Source organism: Podarcis bocagei (genome assembly GCF_964188305.1).
Source record: "Podarcis bocagei genome assembly, chromosome: 15".
Classification (NCBI taxonomy): domain Eukaryota; kingdom Metazoa; phylum Chordata; class Lepidosauria; order Squamata; family Lacertidae; genus Podarcis; species Podarcis bocagei.
In genome coordinates, this window is record NC_138141.1 from 36,703,294 (window position 1) to 36,721,862 (window position 18,569).

Consider the following 18,569-nt stretch of genomic DNA (forward strand, 5'->3'; position numbering starts at 1 on the left):
TCCCTTAAAACACAAAAATTATTTTCAACAACTCTTCTAGCTTATTCTGTTTAATATTCATTACTTGTTACATTTATATCCCAGCTTCCCATAAAAAAATAACTAAAACATTTAAGGACAAAAAGACCCTTTAAAATCCACATGATGTAATAAGAATTAGCACAATAAAACTGTGTACAAAACATATTAAGAGCATATAAAATATCAGAAAGAAATGTCAGCCAGCTGAAAACATAATTAAATTTAAAAATGTAGCTTAAAACAGAGCTCAGCAGAGATTAACGAGCACTGTATACGGTATTTAAAGCACAAACACATCACTTTAATAGTCATGACTATCCCACCCTCACCGAAATCTGGGAACTGTCTTTTGTTAAGGGCGCTAAGAATTGTTAGGAGATCCCTATTCCCCTCACAGAGCTACAGTTCCCAGAGTGGTTTAACAACCAGTCCATCTTCTATGTGAACTCTGGGAATTGTAGCTCTGTAAAAGGCAATGGTACATGCAATTACAATGCAGAAGTACATTTTAAAGGGTTAATCCCAAAGGGAGTACAATTGGTAACTTGGACTAGGGGAGAGAGAAGAGGTTTGTGATCCAGAGGGAGAGATTCTGCCATTTCCAGCAACTTAGAGAAAAATGCTAACTCAACAAGCACAAGCTTTTAAAGCGTGTATAGCCAATTACAGGAGCAGAAGGCAGAAATAAATATGGCAAGAGATAGAAACACGTTTGATTGAAGCGATCTACAAAGAAGGAACAACTGAGCTTTGAAGGCAGCTAAATAAGCTTTCTTTCAGCCTCTGGGAAAATAATTAACACCTCAAAATCAAAGGAGGCCAAGTTGGAGTATTTAGCATAGCAAAACAACACCGCTAACTAGCCTTATTCTCTCTCCTTCCCCCTCTCCACTCCAACCAAGTATGGGCTATATCAAGGATGGAGATTCTTTTGGTTTGGGCACCAAATCTTTCTTTTTTTAAAAAAAAAAAAATATTTATTGAATTTTCACAAATTATAAAAACACACACAATACACAATACAAACATACACACACAAAGACAAACAAACATGTATAATTTCAAATCTTTTTTTTCTTGAACCTTATTTCACCGACTTCCCCATACCTCCCCTTTCTGCATTCCAATTTCCAAATTTCTTTCAGCAAATCCTCCCCTTAATTTTATCCAATTGTTTCCTTTTCTTTTCTTTTACTTAATCTTTTTCAGCTGTAATCCCTTACTTTCTCAACCACAACATTTTAACACTCATTAATTTTACAATATTTCTTAAGATAAATTTTAAATTTCTTCCAATCTTCTTCCGCCGTCTCTTTCCCCTGGTCTCGGATTCTGCCAGTCATTTCGGCCAGTCCCATGTAGTCTATCACCTTCATCTGCCATTCTTCCAGAGTGGGTAGATCTTGTGTCTTCCACCAAATCTTTCTTTGGCCCTTGTGGGTCAACTCTGGCAACCTCTGTCATTGACCAGCAAGTTGTGCCTCTCACTTTTCACAATGCCTTCCATTAGGTTATCTGACAGCCAGGTTCTTGGAAACCTCAGTGCTAGGGGAATTGCCAAAGAGTAAGCATAGGGCTGACAAAATGCTCAAGTGATAGGAAGAGCAGAAAGAAAGGTGTCTTTTGCCAGCATGAGCTGTGAGGAAAAGTCTAACCATTAGATTAACAGAGGTCATACCTTCCAACACTTCTCTGATGAAAATAGGGACGTCCCATTCCATAATGATTATTTTACTATTTATACCCCACACATCTTACTGGGTTGCACCAGCCACTCTGGGCAGCTTCCAACATAATTAAAACATAATAAAACATTAAACATTAAAAAAGCTTCCCTATTCAGGATTGTCTTCAGACAGCTCGGCAGTTGGATAACTCCATACCTTCCAACATTTCTCCAATGAAAATAGGGACAGCCTAAGGAAAATGGGAACATTCTGGGATCAAATCAGAAACTGGGACGGATTCTCTAAATCACAGACGTCCCTGGAAAATAGGGACACTTGTAGGGGTATAAATAGTAAAATTATCATTATGGAATGGGACGTCCCTATTTTCATCAGAGAAGTGTTAGAGGGTATGTCCTTGGTCTCTCTACAGCTTTTAATATCAATGATAGTATTCTTATCTAAAGCATCTTTACTCTGCTTCTCAGCCCCAAAGTGTCACAGAATGGCATATAGCTCAATAAAGACAAGGGAGTCCCTGCCTTCACCCTCCTTCTGGACTTGGCAGGAACTGTTTAGTGGTGGCTTCAGTTCCACCTGATGGATGGGTTCCAGAAGGTAGTACTTGTTCTGTCCATAGCTTTTGTCTTCCAGGGAGCGACTCACAGGAGATGTGGTCCAGGGTGTGAATCACCAGCATGGCACCCTTGAGCTCTGAAGAGCTCTTGGTGTCTTCCCCAGGCACCCACAAAGTCTCTGAGCTCCCTCTCCCCCCAAACTCACTGACTTCAAATCAGAAGCTGGGATGGCTTTTGTAATTCTGGGACTGTCCCTGGAAAATTGGGGCACTTGCCTACCACTTTGCTTCTCAGATCAAATCAAGGTGCCAGCTTTGGCCTTTAAACCCTTAATGATTTGGTACCAGAAGATCTCAGGTATCACCCATACACCCACACACTCCTTTGTTCCATTAGAGAGGCTCGCCTTTGAGCTGAAATGAAGTGTGTAAGTGTCCACAACAAAAGCTACTTTGTTATGGGGCTCAGGATTCAGATCAGCATTCTGAAAAAAAAGTATGTGTTGTTCCCAGACTGCCTGCTTTTATGTAGTTGGTGAAGACAACATCATTATTATTACAATTATTATTAATAATATTATTATTATTATTATTATTAGGGGGGAGGCTTTGCTTTTGCTCTTCCTCTGTCCATGATTGATTATGTCTCTGCCAATGCTGATTTTGTTGTGAGTTTGTTTTTTTAGGATAAGCTTTAATGCAGTTTGTTCATTTGTTTTAAATCTGGGGCAACCCACCTTTTATACCATTGTAAAAAGGTAGACTAGAAAGAGATTGATAGTTAAAAAGAAAAAGAAAGAAAAAGAAAGAAACCTAATATGTTATTACTGCATATAACTGTAAATGAATTTTTAAAACCAATCCCCTAGTACTGATGAGGTCTGACTCATGATTTTTGAAGGCATATGTCTTGTATTGCTGCATTAATCATAAAGACAGAGACATTTATTTTTAAATAACAATGATTCAACTGACAGGTTCCCTGCATGATAATTGCAAGGGTTCCATTATTCATATATATATATATATATATATATATATATATATATATATATATGAGCTTCAATGAAACAAAATAGGCAGCGATCCTGTGATTTAGATTGAAAACAGCAGTAGGTGTTGAAGGAGAAGATAAAAAGGAAGAGGACTAATGATGAATGGATATGTGTGCCTTGCTTCAAAAGACCCAAACTGAGCTTTGAATCTTGGATCTTTTCTTCCCGAACCCAGTCGGGAGACTAGAACAGTCTTGATGGTCGTTTACTCTGCTCATGCAAAAATGATCTAAGATCCTCCTGTTGCCTTGAGAACATAAGGCAAGCCCTGCAGGATCAGGTCCAAGGCCCATCTACTTGTTCTTTCACTGGACAGCCAGATGCCTTAAGGAAGCTTGCAAGAACAACAACACACTCCCTTCTTGAAAATCTGAAGAAGTGCGCATGCACACGAAAGCTCATACCAAGAACTAACTTAGTTGGTCTTTAAGGTGCTACTGGAAGGAATTTTTTTATTTTGAAAATCCCTGTAACTGACGCCAAGAGTGGAGGTAGGCTGTGCACTTTTTCACCTCTTTTTTTTTTTAAAAAAAAAATTCAATTACATTATTCAATTACATTCTTTTTCCCCCTCCCCCACCCAGGACTTCCCTCAGCTCCCCTCTCTGGTTTCTTTACACATATTCTTCTCTGCATATTATAAAATTATACATATCCTTGCCTTGTCTATCATATATTCAACTAATAAATTTGTGTACGTTTATTCAAAACCTGCCAAGGAGTACGAGTCATTTTGTTGTCTTTTTAAGTAGTTTGTGAAAAGTTCCCATTCTTCCTTGAAGTCATGACTGTCCTTGTCACGCAGTTTATATGTCAATTTGGCCAATTCCGCATAGTTATAAATTTTTATTGCCACTGTTCTTTCATCGGGATTTCCTCGTTCTTCCATCCTTGTGCTAACAAGACTCTTGCCACTGTTGTAGCATACGTAAATAGATTGGGGGGGCAGGTCTTGTCCTATAATCCCTAACAAAAATGCTTCTGGTTTTTTTTACAAATGTCATTTTAAACATTTTTTTCAATTCGTTATTTATCATTTCCCGAAATTTTTTAACTTCTCTACATTCCCACCACATATGATAAAAAGTACCTACTTTTTCTTTACATTTCTACCATATATTTGACCCGGTTTGCGCTTTTTCACCTTTTGAGGCAAAATGAGAAATGCCGCCTTGCCCTGCTGGGCAGTGGCGTAGCATGGAGGAGGGGCTGGTGAGGGCCATTGCCCTGGGCACATTTTTTTGAGGGGGCACTGTGGCGTTTGCCCTCGTAGGTGACATCATGCTGGGTCATAAGGAAAGGGTTAAATGAATGTGAAGTGATTGGCCAGTGGGAACCCAAGGGGAGGAGTTAGAGTTAGAGTTAGTGTTGTTAAGGAGTCAGCCGGGTGTTAGAGAAGAGAGGGAGAGGATGCGTCTGTGGGCTAGGATAGTTTGATGTGAGTGAGTGAGCGAATCTGTTAGGAGTCAGTTAAACAGTTGGTATAATCAGTTAGCAGTTAATAGGAAGGTATAGGCCAGAAAAGAAACTAAGATTAAGAAACTGACAAGAAAGATTATTGGAAACCATAAACTTGATACAGCTTATAAAATAAACTTGTTTATTTGGTTTAATGTTAACAACTGTCTGGACTCCGTGTGTACCCGAGAGAAACAGGTTGGTGGCAGCGAGGAAGCAATCACAGTGGTGGCACAGGGATCAATAGACCGTCAAACGTCCGGGGACCCTGTGTGATCGCCACAGGCACAAGCAGGTGCCCCCACAACAGGTTCTCTCATTGAGGGAAGCCACACCCGGGCCAGGCCTTTAGGGCTGAGGTGACAGTGACAGTGTCAACAACACCTTCTCCTTAGGGTTGCCCCTGAGCCGGCTGAGGAGGGGGCACAGCTTCACTCCCGGGTCAAGCCTAATCCAGGGGCTGAAGATTCGGAGGGAAGATGATCATGGCTTCAACCAGGGATGGAAGAAAAGTTCAACTCAGTTCACATTTAAAGGCAAACCCACTTACGGTAATTCACACTTTCCCAAAGAATACGCAAACTGAAATGCAACCATCATTCAAACTTTGCACCTCTTCTCTAGCCAAGTAGTGTGTATGTAAAAAAATAACGTACTACAGTAAAGTGTGGGGGGGGGGAGGGAATGTATATGTTGATTGAAAAAAAACATGCAAAAATGCACTGTATTAGGGAAAATTGGTTTGTACAAATGTGTATATTAGGCAAAATTGCACAGAAAACTCTGTACATGGGGGGCAGGAATCATACAAAAATCCTGATGAAGTTTCATGAGGACCTTTTAACAACAATAACAGCCTGGTGTGGAAACATGGAGAACTTAATTTAAGATTGAAAAAAAACCTGAGAAACAGAAATTGACAGATTTGCTCATTCCTAGCCTCAGCTGTTGATGTTAATTGTCTTGTTTATAATAACTTCTCTGTTCTGGTATCCTCATATGAATCTTTTATATCTTTAGTTTCCTACGCCTCTTCCCTCATATCTCTATAGTTTCAGTATCTAAACCTGTGGGCGGTACCCATACCTCTGTCTTTCCTTTACACACAACACCTGCCTTGTGTGCCAAATAATTAACATAAATTCCGTTTCTTTTCTCTGAAAATTGCAATAAAAAGGGGGGAATAAATTATGAAATAAAGGGTGATTGGAAGCACTGATGGTCCTCTGTTGCGATGGGCTTTTTGATAACCTGTTGTAAAATCCTGGCAAACTATTTGAAGCACAGTAAGATTTGTCTGCTGAATGTAATGCTCAATAAAGATGATTTAGTATAATCGCATTTGAAAATTAAACAGTCTTTCAAAAGCCACTGAAGGTGTGGTGAGGAGAGAGTAGATCTACGAAAAGGGTAATTATTATATTATGGATTGTCTTTTCTTTAACCACGGCCTTTTAAATTGTCCTGTCAGGAACCTTTCCTCCTTCAAGTGGGACTTCTAATGTTTGAGTTTTATGTCAACATGATAATTGAATAGTCATTAAAATTCCAAGCCAGAGAGACAGAGAGAGAAAGGTCAACAGAACCGGTTGACTGAGTCCATGCAGCCTGCAGAGTTATTCTATTCCCCCACTCCCGAAGGCTCTCTGCACTTGCTTGGCTTGGCTTTTTGTAACGCATTAAAATAAACTGTCCTATAAAAGCGAGGCAAACAGCTGCTGCCCTGCGTGGAATCCGTGCATATAAAGAGCCAATTGCCAATGACCGTCTAGTCCAGCATCCTGTTTTCACATTGGCCAGCCTGCATACACAAGAGTACTCCCCACTCCAATGATTTCCAGCAGCTGGTATTCAGAAGCATTATTGCCTGCAACTAACAGAAGAGCATAGTCATCATGGCTAGTAGCTAAAGGTAAAGGTAAAGGGACCCCTGACCATTAAGTCCAGTCGTGGCCAACTCTGGGGTTGCGGCACTGATCTCGCTTTATTGGCCAAGGGATCTGGCGTACAGCTTCCGGGTCATGTGGCCAGCATGACTAATCCACTTCTGGCGAACCAGAGCAGCGCACGGAAATGCCGTTTACCTTCCCACCGGAGCGGTACCTATTTATCTACTTGCACTTTGGCGTGCTTTCAAACTGCTAGGTTGGCAGGAGCAGGGACCGAGCAACGGGAGCTCACCCCGTCACAGGGATTCGAACTGCTGACCTTCTGATCAGCAAGTCCTAGGCTCTGTGGTTTAACCCACAGCGCCACCCGTGTCCCATTGGCTAGTAGCTACTGACAGCTTTAAACATACTTCAGATGTGTCCCAGTTCCCAGGATGCCTTCGCCACACGATCCTTGTGAACATTTAGTAATAACAACAACAACAACAACAACAACAACAACAACAACAACAACAACAACAACAACAACAACAATTTTTTATTTATACCCCGGCCTCCCCGGCCAGAGCCGGGCTCAGGGCAGCTAACACCAGTAAAATTACAATAAAAACATAATGGGGGGGGGGACACAATTTAAAATACAGGTTAAAAATACAATTTAAAATACAGCCTTATTTTAATAATAGCCATAAGGGGAGGGAAACATAAGGGTCAGGCTGAGTCCAAACCAAAGGCCAGGCGGAACAGCTCTGTCTTGCAGGCCCTGTGGAAAGATGTCACGTCCCGCAGGGCCCTAGTCTCTTGTAACAGAGCATTTCACCAAGTCGGGGCTGGTACTGAAAAGTCCCTGGCCCTAGTTGGGACCAATCTAACCACCTTGCGACATGGGACCTCCCAAATGTTGTCATTTGTGGTCCTCCGCGTAGATCAGCCTTACGAACAGGTAATTCCTGCTTGCATCACTTCCTGCCTGTCATCTTTATCTTTGATCATCACATCTGGTGATTCCAGATACGGATGCTGCATTTTCAGGTTGGCACCCATTCGGTCAAAGAGTCCCTCACTCCAGCATCTGTGTGTGCCGCTGCCCTCTTCATGTCAAAATGAATCAATCTCACAGAGAGACACGGCTACAAGGGAGCGATTCTCCCCCTCCCCACAAATCCCCCCCCCGAGTTATTTTTAACTTCTTTAACTTTTGTTGAGATCAAATGGCTATCATGATGATGCTCTGGAGAGCTGTGGGATTTTCATTAGAACATCTCCCTAGTGCAGAAGAAGGAACGCTTAAATGAGTTCATTTTCTTCTTTTTACATTACAGTTATCGTATGGATAGGAAAAAGCTTGAATGATGCATAATGCTCTCACCCCCCCCCAAAAAAAAGGTTGGGAGGGAGTGGTGGACTTAATTGTGCTATATAAAACACCCTGCTGCATACGGAAGGATGTGACATCACATTCACATGCCCAGAACACGCTAACAGTGCTCTGCAAGGACTGATATTGGAGAGTTTGCTTAATTTCTGGCTCCACCGATCACTTTTCAAAGCAGATTATGTCCAACCAAGCAACCACATCTATGCTTTCAGTTGTCTCCTCTGCTCCACTTCCATCTGCCGTTTACATCACTCAGTCTTTCTTACCATTTGCCTCCTAAAGGATCAGCTATGCCCCTGCCCATCTGTCACGTCCATCACAATCAAAGCTCTGCATCTTTTTGTAGCATGGGATGCAGGGAATGGTGCATTTTGCATGATGACTTTTCTGCCTCCTGCAGGGGCAACAGATGTCCCATATTTCAAGGGGCAGCCTTTACTGAACAGCATAAAACGCAGAACATCATAACTCCAAATGTACTCTGCGGCTTGACAAGAATACCTTTGGGAAAAAATAATTAGGCTGAAATGGAAATGTGTGGGGAGAGGACAAATTTAGGATTTCAAGGGATTTATATCACCTCTAGAATCTTATTAATCAGTGCACTTTTGCTGTCCTTGAAGAAATACAAAAGGGTATGCCCTCTCACCACAAAAAGAAGATGGCTAGTGTGGCCGTTGTTTATTTGTTTGGTGATCCAACACCCCCCTTCCACCACACCTGAGGACAAGAAGATCCATCTGTTATTCATATCTTACAGATGTGCAAGTGAGGCAGAGAGATTGTGGCTAGACCAGAGGCCACACAGTCAGCCAATGGCAGGCAAGAAATCTGAATTGAGCTTTCAATACACAGGGCAAAACTATTTCAGCGGTGGTGGTTAGCGCCATTGAAGAAGTAGGTGGAAAGTAGACAGTGGGTGGAGTCAGAGCCAATGATGGGCAGAGCCAATGATTGCTAGATTGATCCTTATCCTCCTCCTACCTGCTGAATTATGCAAGGGAAATGCTGAGACAAGAAGAAGAAGAAGAAGAGGAGGAGGAGGAGGAGGAGGAGGAGGAGGAGGAGGAGGAGCTTGGATTTGATATCCCGCTTTATCACTACCCGAAGGAGTCTCAAAGCGGCTAACATTCTCCTTTCCCTTCCTCCCCCACAACAAATACTCTGTGAGGTGAGTGGGGCTGAGAGACTTCAGAGAAGTGTGACTAGCCCAAGGTCACCCAGCAGCTGCATGTGGAGGAGCGGGGACGTGAACCCGGTTCACCAGATTACGAGTCTACCACTCTTAACCACTACACCACACTGACTAAGGAGAAGGAAGCTGACACCAAGGCCGTTGGGAACTGGATTAAGTTGACCTATTTGCCAGAATGAATCAGCCACCACTTCATCTCAGTTTACACGTATACATCCCTTTCGGACATACAGATGAAACTCTGGCACAGGTGAAAGCAATACAGCTTCCGCATACATTTTACACTCCATTACCAGTTTGCTCCTTTAGAATTAAATCAGACTAGACACTCCTTTAGCATTGCAGGCTGTTAAAACGTGGGCTTTCCAGAGCATGGCGACTGCATTTTACTTGGTTTTATATGTCTCTGATTATCATCTTTCAACTTCTATCAGCATAAAAGCTTTAACGGCACTGCCAACCTTCCAAAGGCTTACAGCCAATAGAGGAGAGGGGAGGGCTTTTTTTTCTTTCTTTCCTGGAGCTGAACCAATAAGCAATGCTGGTTTCAGCAGCCAAGAAGAGGGTGAATAGTACAGGGTGTTCTGATTATGAAATGAATGCTGAGCAAAGGGATGTTTTAGGTGAGAAAAGGAATTTGGGGGCTCTTTGAGATGAACACAATACAATATTATGGCACATGCTTTGCCTGTTGAAATTCCCTTGCTGATATTGCTCTAAGTGGAGGTTTTGATCATATAGCTTCCCATTTATAGTACACCCTGGGTTAGAGCTTCCATGTGCCCTTCTAACCCTTGGTGCTCTCCCAATAGCCTCATATATATAATCTTTTATATAAATCTGAGATAATCTCATTTAACTTGACCTTAGGTTGGTTGCAAAGGCTTTTGATACATTGTTAGCAGTCTCATTGGGTCACCATCCTCTTCTCTCCCCCCATCAAGACAAGAAAGTCCTTCAGAAGTCTCTGTGATGACAGGTGGGCAGAGAGAGGAGGCACCCCTGGGAGATAAATGGCAACAGCCTCACCAGGATATATTTCCTTAGATAAAGGGTCACAACTGGCCCCTGGGCCTGAGGTTCCGTATCCCTACACTTGACTCTGCCCAATGGTAGCTGGTGCCCGTTTGGACTGGCAGAGCAGGAGTCAGGGAGCCCAACTCTAGGTGCAGGCAGAGCCAACTTTGGTCTCCACTTCCTCCCTGCTGAGTTCTACAAGGGCAACACTGAAATGGAGGAGGAAGTGGAGGAAGCTGACAGTCAGGGCCACCTCTGGACTGGTTGTAAGGCAGGGAGATGGCTGGTTGAGAGCAGAGTGAGATTGGCAGGGCATTGCCCCACCTGCCCTAATATACCAGCCTTCGCTGTCTCTACTCATATAGAGACAAAACAGGATGTCCATGGTGGTGGTGGTCCATGTTCTAGTTGAGCTTTGTTTGAGCAACAAGGTTGAGTCTTCCTGAGTTCTAGGTATGCTCCTGAATTATTGATTATTTTTCAATTTTGCCTCCTGCTTTGTTTTCCAGCTCTTTTAACTTGCTTTTTGGCCCTTCTCTCCTGGCTTGAACTTTCCTGATTGGTCTTTTGATCCTGGCTGCTGCTCCATCGCCATCAGTTTTGTCTTCATTTTTGTTTGACTTTATTATCCAAGCAATTTACAGCACATTTCAGAATGTAAATATAACTTACATATGTACCACAAAAACAAAGCGAGCCCCACAAGCGCAGGGAGCTTTGGCAACACACCAGGAATGAAACAGTTTCACACCAATATCTCAGCCAATCAAAAGGCTTGGGGGTGGTGAGGCAAGTTTTCACTAGCACCCAAAAGTCAGCAAAAGCGCCAGTCAGGCCTCCCCAGAGAGAGGATTCCAAAGAAGGGGAGCCACAATAAGGCACCATATTTTCACAGGGAAACTTCTTTGCCCCTAGGGAAAAATTAACGATTTTTCTGCATGAGAGCATAGTGGTCTTGTGTGTCTATATTGCACCTGAGTCAAACGCATTCCTCTGGCCCAGGGCTTGGAATTATAGAGTTGGAAGGGACCTCAAGGATCATCTAGTCCAACTCCCAACTATGCAGGAACATGTAGCTGTCCCATACAGGAATTGAACCTGCATCCTTGGCATTATCAACACTATACTTTAACCAACTGAGCTAAAGACAATAGCTGAATCAGGAAGTGATTGCTGGTGTCAATTGGGAAATGACCATGGCTCAGTAGTAGTGCACCCGTTTTGTATTCAAAAGGTCTCCAGTTCAATCTCCAACAAGGTAGGGCTAGGAGTATCTCCTGCCTGAAACCCCCAAGAGCTCCTGCCAGCCATTGGGGACAATACTGACCTAGAGGTACCAATATCCTGACTCGCTATAAAGCTATGTAGCTTTTTAAAATGATTTGCAATTCACTGAACAGTACTCTGGCTTCTGATCAGTCCTGACTCATACAATTACCTTGGCTTGAGATTTCCAAGTAAGAAAAATTCACATCACGCAGGGGCTGGGCATACACTGTGCAAATGTAATCTTGGTGGAATCAAGTCACGAACCTTGAAAGACCAGCTCCATCAGCCCATCTCCCTTCAGCTGCCAATTCTGGTTTCTCTCCGTTTCTCAATTTTCCAGGCTTAAGTTCATTTCTCCCCTTTTTTTCTCTCTCTACACCAGCTTGATACCTTTTTAAAGATCCTCATGAAAATTCACCAGCATTTTAGTACAACTTTCTCCTAATATCATAGATGCAATTTTTCCTAATATACACATTTTGCAAACATGTTTCCTTGACTATAATGCATTATGGGATGCAATCTTCATGGGAAGCATGTGTTATTATGTGTTTTGTATCCTTCTACAAGCATTTTTTGTAGACAATACTTGTCAGGAAAGCTGCATTGCAAAATTCAGATGAGCGTGAATTTTCACAGAGTTTGTGTTTCAATTCACATAGTTTCAGAAACGGTGGATCAGGTAGATTCACCTTTAAATGAATCAAAATTTAAAACTGTATCAAATTTCTCTGCCATCCCTGTCGCCTAGCAGCACCTTGAAGACTGCAGGAGGTTGGGGAGAGAGAATGATCTGAGGCAGGGCTGGCGTATCACCTCTGCTGAGAGACCAGCTCCCTTTGGCTACCCCTCTCCCTGACCCATTTTCATTCAAGCTGGCTATTTTTAAGCATCACTGCAAAACTTTAAGAATTGATGCTTGAGTTTTCTTCCCTTTTGTGCTGTGGCTTGTAAAATTGTAAGCCTGAGCAAAAGGGACTGTCTTGCTTTTGACTGATCCATATGCAAGGAGCTCCGACAGCCCCGTTTCAGCTGAAGAGTAGGGTAAAAAAAAAATGGCTTTTGCTTTAAATAAATAAATAAAAGTTAGGTGGTTGCGGGAATTAAATAAAATGGAACCCTCCAGGACCAATTGTTCAAAGGGGGTAACTTTGCCTCGTAAACAATGGACCACTTTTAAAAGATTGTCAAGCCAACCACACATTTTTTTAAAAAAAAACACACAAGTGACATGCCTTCATGCTACAGTTCCCATATTGCAGCAATGTGCAATATTTTTTAAAATACCTCATGAAAATCAACAACATTTTAGTGCATGTTTCTCCCAATAAACACTATTATTTGCACTTTCGACTAATGTTCACATTGTAATTTCCTGCAATATGATGCATTTTTGTATATTATTTTCACCCGTATTGTCATCTAGCTATCATCTATCTATCTATCTATCTATCTATCTATCTATCTATCTATCTATCTATCTATCATCTATCTATCTACCTATCATCTATCTATCTATCTATCTATCTATCTATCTATCTATCATCTATCTATCTTTATCATCTAGCTATCTACTATCTATCTAATGCATTGTTAAAAGATACTTTGCAACTCATTTCATCAGAGGGAGAGACACCCTTGACACACAATATAAGTCACGGACACTCCTTGAACGTTCAAGTTGTCAAAGCGCTAAATAAAACTGCTCTGCCAGGAAGATACCTCCTTTGATTTGTAATAACTCGAGCCTTTGACAGCTTCCTGTGCAGAAGAACATAAGAAGAGCCCTGCTGGATCAAGCACTCTCCTCACCAGTGAACTGTTAATCAGAGGCATACTTCTTGTGACAGCAGAGGGAGAACATCCCTATCCAAGCTAGTAGCCACTAATAGCCACATCCTACATGAATTTCTCTAAATTGCCTCTAAAACTGTTCAAGGTGCTCATCACTGCCTGGGAGTGGGAGCAAATTCTGTTGTTTAACCATGTGCTGTACTTTCTTTTGTCTGTCCTGAATCTTCCAGCATTCAGCTCCCTTAGATATCTCCAAGTTCTACTGCTTTGAAAGAGGGAGAAGAGCTTTTATCTATCCACTTTGTCAGCACTATGTATAATTCAACTTATCTAACTTGTCCCCTTTCTTCTGGAAACTAGAAAGTCCCAAGTGTTGCAACCTTTCCTCATGGAGGATTTTCTTCATCTCATTTTTAAAGGAGCCATCTACCCCAAGTATCAAATATGAACTCATGATGCTGGTTCAAGAAATGAATACTCTCTTACGTATAATGAAAAAGTGAGCCCTGTTCAAGAGACTGCTATGAGGTGGCACTCAAATTCTGAAACTTTGTCCCTAGACAGGTATGTTGATGTGATGGTGCCTTTACTATCCCAATCTCCAATGCCCAATGGTTTTAAATCATATCCAGCCTTTTTCACTGCTGTCTGCTTCTCCAGATTTTGCAATGCCAAGTAATGTGTACAAAAAGGCACAGGATCAGGGCAAGCAATGCACAGATATGCCTTGTATTAGGGGGGATAGCTTTGCAACAATTGGTATATTTGGCTAAAATGCCCAACAATGTGCTTGTTGGGATAAATTAAAATGCAGGTAGTTTTTAATGAGGATATAATAATAATAATAATAATAATAATAATAATAATAATAATAATAATAATACAAATCGCAAACTGCTGCAAAAGTGTGGGGAACGGACTTTAACATTAGATAAATTAGAGGCAGAGTGAACTGAATCTGACAGGGCCATCCATCCCTGTTCTCATGTTCCACTTGTGGGTTTGTGAGACACGTCTGCTCAGGCACTGTGGAAAACAGGATGCTAGACTAGAGAGGCCTCTTGTGTGTTCTCAATGCAAACCAGTTCTTCCAGAATGTAAGCAGTGATTTAAAAAATGAGTACGATATTCATCCCAGAAAAGTTCAGTTCATGAAATTCCCAATAGTGAATTATCCAAACTCATCCCTCCCTTTGAGATCAAGTAGACAGATACAACGAAGAAGAAGAGGAGGAGGAGGAGGCGTTTGGATTTGATATCTCACTTTATCACTACCCGAAGGAGTCTCAAAGCGGCTAACATTCTCCTTTCCCCTCCTCCCCCACAACAAACACTCTGTGAGGTGAGTGGGGCTGAGAGACTTCAAAGAAGTGTGACTGGCCCAAGGTCACCCAGCAGCTGCATGTGGAGGAGCGGAGACGCGAACCCGGTTCCCCAGATTACAAGACTACCGCTCTTAACCACTACACCACACCACACTGTTGGTCTTTTTTTCTATTTCCCCATTTTTCAACCTAACTTCAGTGCTTTGTTTGCTGGAATGAACAAAGATTAATATCTGGAAACTTCTAACACAGACTGACCATTCAGAGCTCTTTCTCCAACTTTCATAACATTGTTATGTCCTGGAGAATGTTTTCTTCTACCTGATAATTTGAATAATGGGCTAATAAGTGTATCAAGTGAAAAACCAGTTTACTGGACACACAAGTAGTGACTGAAAATTGATGTCCTGCATTTGAGAAGTCTGTAGAAGGAGTTCTGCAAAGTTGCAACCAGAAAGCATGGAGGATCTGAAGTAAAATCCTCCATGTCTTCAGTTAAATCTAATGACTTGAAGAAGAGAAATCACAAACTATGGTGGCATGTGCATCTTCACCCTCATCACTCAATCCCACCCTCGTTTTAAAATCTAGGGGGGAAACTGGATACTTAAGGCAAGAAATTGGTTGTGGAATTACTCATCTCCTCCAAGGGGCAGAGAATCAAGTTTACACTGTGAGCATTAGCATCCAGGAACAGATAAGGGCAAAGTGAATTAAGTCTGAAAACAAGTCAATGGAGTAAAAGTGCTGACTTTGGGAAAAACAAAAAAACAAAGCACTGTTTGCCAATTCCGAGTGCAGCCAAAACTCATATTGAACAGCTTTCCCTTGGAACAGTACCCTTGAATGCTGACTCTCCAAGGATACTCACTGTCCTATGTCCTGTACATGCCTCTCCAGCCAAATGCTAATGGAAGAGAACAATAAAATCAAGATAAAAGTAGGTGACAATCTCTTTGATGGCCTGGATGCCAGCATCTAAGGGAAGTTCAGTTGGACTTGGGAGGGGGGGGGGATGAACTTGTCCTTTTTGAGCTCTTGGATTTACCTGCCAATAAATGTTAATTTGAGCCATGGTCAACAACTCAGGTTGTTGTTGTTTATTAAATTTGTTTATTAAATTAAAATCTCGCAGAGTCATGAGATTCATGTGGGAGAGCAGCCCAGAAGATGCACATCCCAGTTTTGTGCTGGGACATGTTGGAGGGTATAGTGGCACTATTCACATAACAAAAACTACCACAGAGATATCAACATGTCCAAAAGTAGGATTTCCATGTCTTGGCTTCTCAAAAAACCATGGGTCTAATTAGTAACCACTGATCTAAAAGTTTAAAAGAAGACTTCCACTTTCCCACTCCATTTCAAACGTCTTATTTATGGAAAGCCAAATTGGGTTAGAAAACCTCAAGAAAACTGCAACAGCTGGATTATTTGCTCTAGTTTTCTTTTTACAGTTTCTCAACTGGAACAGCTGGAAATCAATTGGCTTTTCTGAAGCTTTATTTCCTGACACACATTTCTCCAAAAAGAGTTGCTGCTTTGGGTAGTGCATTTATTCAAAGGAAGTGGGGAAAGCTCTGTGATTTGAGTGGCTGAAAAGGGAGACAGGCAGACAAAATAGATTAAGCAACTTTCCACCGAAATGACTTATTTATGGCTACCTCAAAATAACACTGCTTTGCTTCAGCAGGTGACAAACCCTTAAAATCCTAGTACGTTTGTATCATTGAAATTGCTTTTCTTTCTCTCTCTCTTTTTGGAAGAGAGGTCAGAATTGTGTCAAAATGCTTTAAACAAAATTCACAGAATTATAAAATCATAAAAACATAGTGTTCCAGGGGGCTACAGAGTTCATCTGATCTAACTGAACTTCAGTGCAGGATGCAACAATAGCACTCGTCCTGACTCCCATTCTTGGACACATCCCTTGGACTTTTGGCTAAAGGAAAATGGAACACTTATTCAAAACATCTGCACACAGCACAAGCATTAGCACTAGACACACAATACATGATTCATAAGTCTACAACAGAACTCTTAACATTCCTAATACGTAGGTAACATTCAACATGTCCCTCCTGCTCTGCTTTTAAAGTGTGGGGAGGAGCTAGTCATTCATGCCAGTGGTGTAGCATGGAGGGAGCATGGGGGCAGTTACCCAGGGGGGGGGAATTGTTAGGGGTGCAAAATTTCAACACCCAGTGCTTCCGTCGCCGGGCTCCATTGAAAACGTCTTCTCCATGCAAACCAGGAAGTGACGTCTCCAGACAATGGAACAGCTCTTCTTTTCTCTGTGGCTGTGATCTCCTGGGGGACACAGATGCCATTAGGCCGTTGAATGCACATGCGTATTCTGTCTGTTTCCCTACCTCTCCGCAGTCCTGGACTCTGGCAACCCATACTACGCCACTGATTCATGCAATCCAAAATGAGAAGAATGTGCTTGCAGGCACGCACTGCTACAGAGAGGAGTCTGAGTCTGAATGTGGAGTCCCAGAATCCACCACATTCTTGGCAACATGACCAGAGCCCTACCTTCTGACTCTCCCTTTGCCACCTCTTCAGCTGGCCCTGCCAACTTGCCAGCCACCTCCTCAGTTACCATGGAGATTTTGCTCTCAGACGGTGGAGTGGAGTCTGAACCAGATGGCTCACCCTTCCTCTTGTGATGAGGTGGACACCTCTACCAAGCCTATGCTTGAACTCTCTCCTCTTCCACCCATGGGCTCCTCCTCCTCCTCCACTGAGAGATATTGTCTTAACCCCAACTCAGCAGGTGCTGTGGGATCAATGACAGCATCCCTGACAGATGGTAATCTGGCCTCTGCTCAAATTATTCCAACAAAGAGGAGCCACTACATCCCGAAAGAAAACAGAACAATGGAGGAAACTGAATAAGGAAGGATTGGAGGAAAGCGACTATGTCAGTGTTTCCCAAACTTTTTTGGGCACCGGCACACCTGTTTACTGAAAAAAAATCTCGCGGCACACCACCATTAAAGCCCCGCCCCGTGACGTCAGCGCGCAGCGTCACGCCGGGAGGGACGCACGAAAGTGAAAGTTTTTTCCCTCCCCCCTCAGTCCCTCGCTCGGAATTCAGCTCGTTTGGGGCATCGCTCCGGCTGCTCCCTCTCCCGCCGCGCAGGAGTGATGCCTCTCTGGCTCTCCCTCCACGCAGGCTGAGGGAGGGAGGGAGGTGCGCGTGTGACCCGTCTCTGCTGGGAGACCAAACCCAGCGAGGCAGAGTCGCGCGAAGGCGCCCAGGCAGCGCTGCCGGCTGCGAGGAGGAGCGCCAGGCAGCAGCAGGAGGCGCAGCCTCTCCTCGCCGCCGCCGCCCCGCCTCTCGCCGCCCGACTCGCCCGCCTCCCTCCAGGCATCTCGCGGCACACCAGCCGATGTCTCACGGCACACTCGTGTGCCGCGGAACACCGGTTGGGAAACACTGGACTATGTAAATACTGTTTCAGACTCAATTTCTGTTTGCCTTCAGGCCATGCCTTAACATCTAGCTTTGCTGTCCCAATTTAAACCTATAGCAGGATAGAAAACCAAGAATCTTGCAAGCAGTAAAGGATCAAAATGCTGATCCTGCTCATTCACAATGCTAAGATTTTCATGCTACTGTTTTCAATTCAAAACCAAGGAAATAGTTCTGTACAATAAGCCATCAGTGGCAGCATAATAAAATATAACAAGCATAAAACATTGACAATTGGAGGTGGGGAATGCATCAGCTAATAACTAAGCACATTATATATATGCCTTTGGGGAGGACTGATCACATTTGTAAATATTGCAATCAAATCTGTTTGTTGCTTTGAACAGTGTTCATCCTAAACATTAATTTTCCTTAGTGAATATATGATTGGGGGGGAAATTATGTTTGCCTTTTCTTCTGCTATGAATTGCTATGTTAAATGG